This window comes from Dermochelys coriacea, chromosome 9 (assembly GCF_009764565.3).
Source record: "Dermochelys coriacea isolate rDerCor1 chromosome 9, rDerCor1.pri.v4, whole genome shotgun sequence".
NCBI lineage: Eukaryota > Metazoa > Chordata > Testudines > Dermochelyidae > Dermochelys > Dermochelys coriacea.
This window is the reverse complement of record NC_050076.1, coordinates 73,393,604-73,403,068: the sequence shown is the minus strand read 5'-3', so window position 1 is coordinate 73,403,068 and position 9,465 is coordinate 73,393,604.

Below are 9,465 nucleotides of genomic sequence, written 5' to 3'. Positions count from 1 at the left end.
TCAGGTTTTCTTCCAGACAGGAGGGAAGGTAGTTATCTCCCTGTCTCTGATGTAAATTGAGAAGGGTTAATCAAAAACAATAGAGATTATATTGGCATATCCGGTCAATAGAATATGCAAATTAATAAGGTAATGTGATCATGTAATGTGGCATCTGTACCAAGAAGATAACACAGCAAAGAAGAGGATTGTGTCTGGGTACATTTCAAGGTGTACTGGACGATCAGATGAGGGGAAAAAGAATATTTTGGTGATCTGTCTCACTGAGGAACATTCCTGGCAGAAGGGAATGATTCACAAAAAATCTGGATCCTGATTTAACTGAAAATCAGCAAGGACTACAGAAAAGGACTTTGAGGGTGACAAAAATCACATGAGCCAAAGAACTGTAGCTGGTTTAGTTTTTGTCACTAGAAAGCATGTTATACTTTGATTTTATTTATAACCATCATCTGTTTTTTATCTTTGCTTAATATCACTTAAATCCCTGGTCTTTAATAATAAACCTGTTCTTGTTTTATTATAAATTGATCTCAGTACTGTTATGTTAGAGTAAGGTGTGCATCCTCAGCTAACCAACAGGCTGGTGTGTGTACTGTCTCTTTGGAGACAGTGGACTTGCTAATGTCTGAGCGTATCCGGTGACAGAGGCAGGATACTGCAGGGGAACACTCTTCAAGGGGCAGGGGACGGTTGGCAAAGTAAGGTCTGGCAGAGTCATGAGGAGTTTGTTTGGCTCACACACTGGAGCGTCAGGGAGTTTACTCAGTTTGGCAGCAGCAAATCTCCCTCTTGCTGAGGCAGAGAGGTAACAAGGTGACTTACATTCTGGATATCCAGAGAAAGCAATACAGTGTGATCATATGACATGAAGGATAGGCAGCGCTGGGTATTATCTGCATTTTGGTGGCACTTGAGTCCATGTGGTCTAGTGGCTGCACGTAGATGTTGAAAAGGACTTGAGAGAGAACTGATCCTTTCAGGACACTACTAATGAGGGTCTCGTGGTACAGTTCAGTGCTTCATCATTCATTATTCACTGGGTGCATCCTTCCAGAAAGGTTTCAAACCATTTTAGCACTGGACCCCATTATATTACTCTGAACCCCAGCTACCTTGGTCAGCTAAGACAGCAGTATCTCAGTGGTCAACAGTGTAAAATGGTGCAGAGGTTCAGGAGGAAGAGAATGGATGTCTGTTCTCTGTCTATTGACAGGAGATCATCCTTTTTCCACAGAAGTGGTTTCCATTTCATGTTCTGGCTGGATATAGATTGTGCCATGTCTATAATGTTAACCTCAATTAGATGAGCTAGTAAGTGGCCTTCAGCTAGCTTCTCTATGAGCTAGTCCTGGAATGGGAGGTTTAACACTGGGTGATACTTGGCTAGAACTGATGGATAAAGTTTTTTCCATTGTTGGTATGACTAGTATGTGTTTCAAAGAAGAAAGGGAAGATTCCTTCTCTGAATGATGCATTGGCTGTTTCAGTCAGAAGTGGCACCAATAGATCATGACACACACACTAAAGCCAGGAAAGGCATGGGTCAGATTCACAAACCTTGGTTTGTAGGCACTCAGGATTGGTGAATCACCTTGGATAGCTCCCTGAGGTAGTGTTCATAGATTGCAAACAATCAGCTAAACCAAACCCTGTTTCTACATGCAGTCAATATACAAGTTATTTTCAGTAAAAGTAAAATTTCCCAATTTGCTAAAATGCCATAACAGTTTAAGTATCGCTATCATGAGATCCAAGTTGCTACCTACTCAAAGAACGACAAGAATAAAATGCAACAGCACAATTGTGTGATTTATTCTCCAAACAAAAAAAAAATGCTTATTAAAAGAAATGTGCTTCATCAGCATAATATCGCTTGCTATGATATCCTGTGAAATCCAGAAGAAAAAAACCCAATACACTGAGCATTTTCATTACTGGAATGTTTGGAGTCATAAGCATGAATTACAAAATAAAATAGGGAATATTTCATCAACAAAAACACTAGTTTTCTGGGATTGTAATACAACACAGACAATATACTCTAGACTCTTAAAATAGGCTTTTGCAATGTGAAAAATACTACTTTAGAATATACAGTTCATATTCACTTCTGCAGTTGGCTTTAAATTATATTTCAGAGTTTCTTAATAGTTTATATAAGTCACAACCTCAGCACGAAGTAATCAACATCCATGGACTGTTTTTTGAACAAAAACAAATAGCTCTTTTTCTGATAAAAATAGTACTTATGGGAAATTGGTAACACCTAGGATCTACTTGTGATAATTTGAAAGGCTTTTAAAGAGCTTTCATGTTGAGAATTGGCTTGTAATTATCATTCAGAAGTAGAAAAGTTAAGAGTTTGTAGTAAACTCCCATTAGGTAATTTGTAATCTGATTAAAACAAAGTAGGCCTGTTGTTACCGACAGTAGAACATATGCAATCATTCATCTAGAGTTCATTTGGATAGGCTGAGATACTATGTAAAAGAACCTTGTTTAGGGTGTTGTCACTGCTGCTGGCTTGTCAGAAATGCAACATGCTGAAAAACGGAGAAATCAATATGCCTGTTACTTGCTTTATGGAGCATGACATGGAAAGCTGTCTGCAACCTGCTACAGTGCTTTCCCCCACCAAGGGATTTTGAAAAGACATTCTTTGGCTCCTTTTCCATCAGATTAGCAGATTATTCATTAGGAGAAAGCAAAGCACACTTGTTCGTACTTTTTCTGGTTAAGTTCCGCATGTTAAGTAGCTGAAACCTATCATTTCCCAAGTGAATAGTTATCCTTCCTTTCTATACCACAGGAAGCAACATAGTGAAAGGGAATTCACCGAGCCAGAGAGACACTGTAGGCACTTAATGAGAATACCACATGCATAAAACAATATAAAACTCTGACAAAGAGCAGTGGGACTGCTCGGAGTTATAACTTCTATTCTGGGCATTTATTAGATCCCTGTTTACATGTGCATTTAAACAAATGTAGTATCTAGTAATGAGTTTGAAAGGTTAAAATATGTAATTTTGTTGGATGTATAGGTTAATATTTGCCTAAACTCTGTGATTATTGCATACTAGAGCAGTTGAAGTTTTTCAGAGGAACAATTTAGTCACCAAAATACATAGTGGGATGACCAAAACTATTCATGAATTCAACACAAATTTGCCAAATAATTTTGCCGGGGTGGAGGTGGGAGAAATCAGGCTAGCTTCACAAGAGGAGTACTAATCAGGATTTAGGTGCCAGACACAAAACAGGAGGAGGTGGTTCTAGTGCCCCCCTCTACCTAATAATCCAGCACGTTGGGCACTCAACTGGGATGTGTGAGACCCAAGTTCTAGTCCCCACTCTGCCTGATTTGGAGCAGGGAATTGAACTTGGGTTTTATATATTCCGAGTGAGTGATCTAACTATGGTGAGATAAGGGGGGCACCAACACCACCTCCTACTCGGGTTGTGTGACAGGAGTTTCCAAATTTTCTTTGCCTTTAATGAAAAATTAGTTACAAATGACTGTGTGACGTTATTGACAGAATCTGTAACCTTACAGATCACTGTTGCAACCACTGTTAAATATTTGCAGCAAATATTGTACAAAGGTTGTCATTTGAGGTGTCTATGGGAAGGCTATGATTGGCTGGTTATAATTATGCTATCTGTATATGTGTATCATTTTTGTAGTTAAAGTTATGAATATTGGATCTATACTGTCTGTATTTCAAACTTGTACTATGCTTCTGGGTGACACCCCAGACAAGTTGGTGTCAGCTCTGCCTAACCTGCTTAATGGCCTATTAAGGACCATCATCTATACAACTGACCCACTGAGAGAAGGCAGACACACCTTGTGACTCAACAAGGCATGAAGGGACATGCCTATCGACAGAGTTCTGAGGTTTTTCCATGTCATGTGATGGACAGCTTATCTTTGGGACAAAGAAAGCAGAGACCACATGGTAAGAGACTTTAAAAAGCTGCTGCAGCTCCTCCATCTGGTCTTCAATCCTGCTTCATACCTCTGGAGGGACTTTGCTACACAAACGGAAGCTCTACACAAAGGACTGATGACCCATCCCAACTGAGGATGTATTCGAGAGACTTGATTTGAACCTGCAGTTTATTACATCACTGCTACAAGCCTGAACTAATAACTTTGCCATTACTGTATGTAATTGACTCCACTTAACCAATTCTAGCTCTCATCTGTATCTTTTTCCTTTTATAAATAAACCTTTAGATTCTAAAGGATTGGTAACAGCGTGATTTGTGAGTAAGATCTGATTTGTATATTGACCTGGGTCTGGGGCTTGGTCCTTTGGGATCAAGAGAACCGTGTTTTTTTTTTAATGGGGCATTGGTTTTCATAACCATCTGTCCCCATAATAAGTGGCACTGGTGGTGATACTGGGAAACTGGAGTGTCCTAAGGGAATTTCTTGTGTGACTTGTGGTTAGCCAGTGGGGTAAAACCAAAGTCTTCGCTATCTGGCTAGTTTGGTTTGCCTTGGTGTGCATAGAAACTCCAGCCTTGGGCTGTAACTGTCCTGCTTTAAGCAATTTGTCCTGAACTGGCACTCTCAGTTGAGTTCCACCAAAACCAGCATCATTACAGCCTGAAACAAAAATGTTCTAAGGCAACTGGCAAGTTTTAGCATCATCACTGTAGCAATGGAGTATATTTACTATCAATAAAATTGACAGAAAAGTCTATACATAATTAACTTCTTCCACTGCAGTTAAAATCTACTCCCCAAATGAAAGACAGCTTTGCATCACATGAAAATACATAAATATTTCCCATTTTTATATGCAGTATATAAAATGCTTAAATACAAATGCACACATAATGCTGAAACTGTAGAAGTGGAAAAAGCTGGGAGGAGCACAGAAGTATGAAAATAATATTTTGCAGATTTCCACTGGCCCTTTTTTATTGCAATTAGCAAGCTAACTTTAGTCTGTGTCTACAATAATTTTTCTGCCCTTGAATGTATTCTCTCAAAATAATATTAGCTCTATAGCTCAGCAACTTCATGATCTCTTTATGACAATTCTTTTTCTGTCAAGGATGTGTTTTAATGACTTTCTTCAGTTAAACTAGATTATATTCTTTCTTGTTATTTTTGCTATATCTTTTTGCTATTTTGTCTGAAATATATGTTATCGATGATAGCACAGTTGAAACAATAAATATAATTTCTGAAACCTCATTGTAACTGATTTTATTTCATACATCACAAAGCACTCTCTTTTTGGTGATATCTCCTGGGAAACAGAAGGATTCTGACAGTCATTTCTGAGATGCAGTGTGTTCTTTAAAACACATTAGACAATATATTTTTAACATCCTTATAAATCCAGAGCATATTGATATAAAAGATCTTTAGTTTATAAAAGAAGACAAGAGCAAATGTGTAGTTCTGAGTTTTAATCTATTCATCTTCTGCACTGTTAAGCAGAGTGATATAACCGGGCATACACTGTCCCCATCCTCCAATGCCCCAGAAGCCTCTCAGATTCTGTCCAGTAAATGGCAACTTCTCATGAATTTGTGTATATTCCCATTCCCAACACCAATACCAACAGTCTCATACAGCAAAGTATTTACAGTGTTTCTTGTCCTTTCTCACAGGGTCAGAGAAGAACAGAGGTCTCCCTTTCTTGAGATTTCCAAGCATACTGGGCTCAACTAGCCCGAGCCCTACCCACTTCCTTCCTTCCTATGTCTTCTTTTATATCCGTCAGCTGATGGCTAATTGGTTCATCAGCCCTCCCCTAGTCTGATAATCTAATTAGCTGCATATCCCTAATCAGCCTTCTTCAGGGGAGCTGATTGGTGCCTAAGTGATCAGAGTGGTGGATCACCTGTTAGGGACTACCACTCTGTCGCAAGTGGGCTCATGACTATGCATGAGTTCCCAACTCATAGCATTAGCTATTCTATAATAGGAATCTCATTCCTGGGTTTGTCTTAGATTTTGTAGAGTTTAAAGTATTTAATTCCAACAGCAGTAAAACTGAAATAATATTTTATCCTAACTTTTTAAGAACATATTCAACCTTCTGGTATAGCTCAGCCTAGATTCTTTTGCACATAGGAGAAGAGGGCTATAATTCCTTTCAGATATTTCCTCAGATGGTCAGAGCACAAACACCTCACTAGGATACAATTTTGCATAGATAAATGTTTCCTGATATTATTCTTTAGATAGGACAATTTATCACAGCACTTTACACAACATGCCAAAAGCCAAGATCATCAAAAAGTTGACAATCTAACTTGGACAAATATGATTCATATACCAAGAGTATGAGAACCAAAAAGCATGGATATATCTTGGGAAAGCCCAGGGTTGGAATGCTATGTGAAAGAAGTGGGTTTTAAGGAGGATTAGAATTGTTATATTTGGACCCAGCAAAGAAGGACATAGAAATACAGCTGTCTCCTGTACAGGGTTTATTGTTTTTCTGGCAGCAAAATTGTAACTAATACAAAATGGAGGCTTTGCACTGGGGAGTGTTCAAACATTTAAAGGGACAGGACATCACATTCTTCCACCCTCCTATAAAAAACTTTCCAAATACATATATACACATTATCATCATTTACATGGTAAGCATAAAACACTGTATAACCTAACTAACCTGGACGACTGCAGTCTCTTAAATTGCAAGGGATTATTCTGCCTGGAATGTAACTCACTAATGAAACTATTTATAAATTCAAGCACTCAACTGGTTTTTGCTCTCTCTTAGGATAATTCGGTGATGGCAGTGTGGCAGTATCCTGGACAACAAGAAAAGTTGCTAGTATGAAGTCAACTGGATCTACTACCAAAGTCTCTTCTACCAAGTTATCAAAATCAGGAGTTGTAACAGAAGAAGGTTCAATCAGAGAAACAGAAAGTCCTTTTGGAACATCTCTGGGCTCCAGTACTTGTCAAGGCTGCAACTGATCCATGTGTCATTTTCATAAAATACTATTGGATGGTTTTACTGCAAACACAAAAGGTCCTGTGCATTTTACAAGTTTTCCAGGGACCCATTTCACTCCATAACCATAGTTAGGAGTCCATACTAAATCACCTACTTCAAAACAATGATGATGAGTCTCATGTCAATCAATTTGCATAGCTTGGGATTTGGCTACACATGAAGCAACATCAGGATGTAGCAGGTCCCAATAGATATTCAAAAATAGCTTTAATAAAAGGATGGCAGGTGACACCTAGATAGTAGCATGTGGTGTGCTCCTGTAGACAAGCAAGAAATTGCCCAGTTTCTACAGATCAGCTAAATAGATGTGTTAGCACTTAAAACATGATTAAGTGTTTGTACAAAGTATTCCTCTAGTCTGTTTATACTGGGATGGTATCGAGCACAATATATTCCATTAGAAGCTAGGAACCTCTGAAATTCTTCAACAGAATTGAGGTTGATTGTCACTCACCAGCTCTAACAGTAGATCAAATTGGCTGAACAGATATGAAGATGTCCAATGGTTTTGACAGTTGTAGAAGCTGTCATTTTGAAAACTTCTGGCCATTTGAAATGGGTATTTACTACTACCAAAAACATATAACCTTTTAAATGTCCAGCAAAGTCCACGTGAATACATGTCCAAGGAGTCTGAAGCCGCAATCAAGGATGTAGCCCAGCTAGTCAGGATCTTGTTGAATTTGCTGATATGTAGTACAGCACTTTGCCTTCCTCTCAATGTGTTTGTAGATCCGCGGTCAGCAGACATGATTTTGGGGTACAGCATTCATCAATGCCAAAATGACCTTCACGAAGAGCTTCCAAAACCTGAGATTAAAGTGATTTTGGAATGATCACTCATATTCCCTATAAAGTTGCAACCATGATTCACAAATAATTCATGCTGATGTAAAACAAATTGCATAAACTGGGGATTCTTATAATCCCACACTGTACCTTGTGGTACTATTTCTTTTACAAGAGAAAGCACATCATGCTTAACGGTTTCTTTGTTGATGTCTGTGCTAGTGATGGATAACCTGTCTATCAAATTGAAACAGAACACTTTATCTGAAGTTTCTTTGGGTTGACAGGAGCTCTGGCACGGCAATCATGACAGTTCAACAGCATTGCCATGATGAGTTCCTTTACAGACTGAATAGTATAAGCACAAGCTGAAAGTAGCACTGCCATTGTTGCATGGGAGCAGCAGCTCATGATGGAATTCTGGGTTTCAGTCCAAGTATTGAAAGTAACGGGCGATGATCCATCAGCAAGGTAAAAATGTCTACCATACAGATAGGTATGGAAGTTCTGAATTCTGAAGATCATGCTGAGAGCTTCTTGCTCTATTTGTGCATAGTTCTTCTCAGGCATAGTCAGTGTTTGTGAAGCTAAGGCAACTGATTTATCCATGCCATCAGGAAAAAAATGTTAAAAAGAACTGCACCCACTCCATAAGGTGAAGCACCACATGCCAATTGCAATGATAGCCAATCATAGAATATCAGGGTTGGAAGGGACCTCAGGAGGTCATCTAGTCCAACCCCCTGCTCAAAGCAGGACCAATCCCCAACTAAATCATCCTAGCCAGGGCTTTGTCATGCCTTATCTTAAAAACCTCTAAGGAAGGAGATTCCACCACCTCCCTAGGTAACCCATTCCAGTGCTTCACCACCCTCATAGTGAATTTTTCCCCCCTTAATATCCAACCTAAACCTCCTACACTGCAACTTGAGACCATTACCCCTTGTTCTGTCACCTGCTACCACTGAGAACAGTCTAGATCCATCCTCTTTGGAACCCCCTTTCAGGTAGTTGAAAGCAGCTATCAAATCCCCCCTCATTCTTCTTTTCTGCAGACTAAATAATCCCAGTTCCCTCAGCCTCTCCTCATAAATCACGTGCTCCAGCCACCTAATCATTTTTGTTGCCCTCCGCTGGACTCTTTCCAATTTTTCCACATCCTTCTTGTAGCGTGGGGCCCGAAACTGGACACAGTACTCCAGATGAGGCCTCACCAATGCCGAATAGAGGGGAATGATCACGTCCCTCGATCTGCTGGCAATGCTCCTACTTATACAGCCCAAAATGCCATTAGTCTTCTTGGCAACAAGGGCACACTTGACTCATATCCAGCTGCTCATCCACTGTAACCTCTAGGTCCTTTTCTGCAGAACTGCTGCCTAGCCATTTGATCCCTAATCTGGGGCACTGCACTTGATACCAGCTGCCAACTAGACGTGGAGCCATTGATCATGACCCATTGAGCCTGACAATCTAGCCAGCTTTCTATTCACCTTATAGTATATTCATCCAGCCCATACTACTTTAACTTGCTGGCAAGAATACTGTGGGAGACCGTATCAGAAGCTTTGCTAAAGTCAAGGAACAACCAATCCACTGCTTTCCCCTCATCCACAGAGCCACAGTCATCAAAGAGTATAAGAATGTCAACAATTTATTTGCTTCCGTAAAT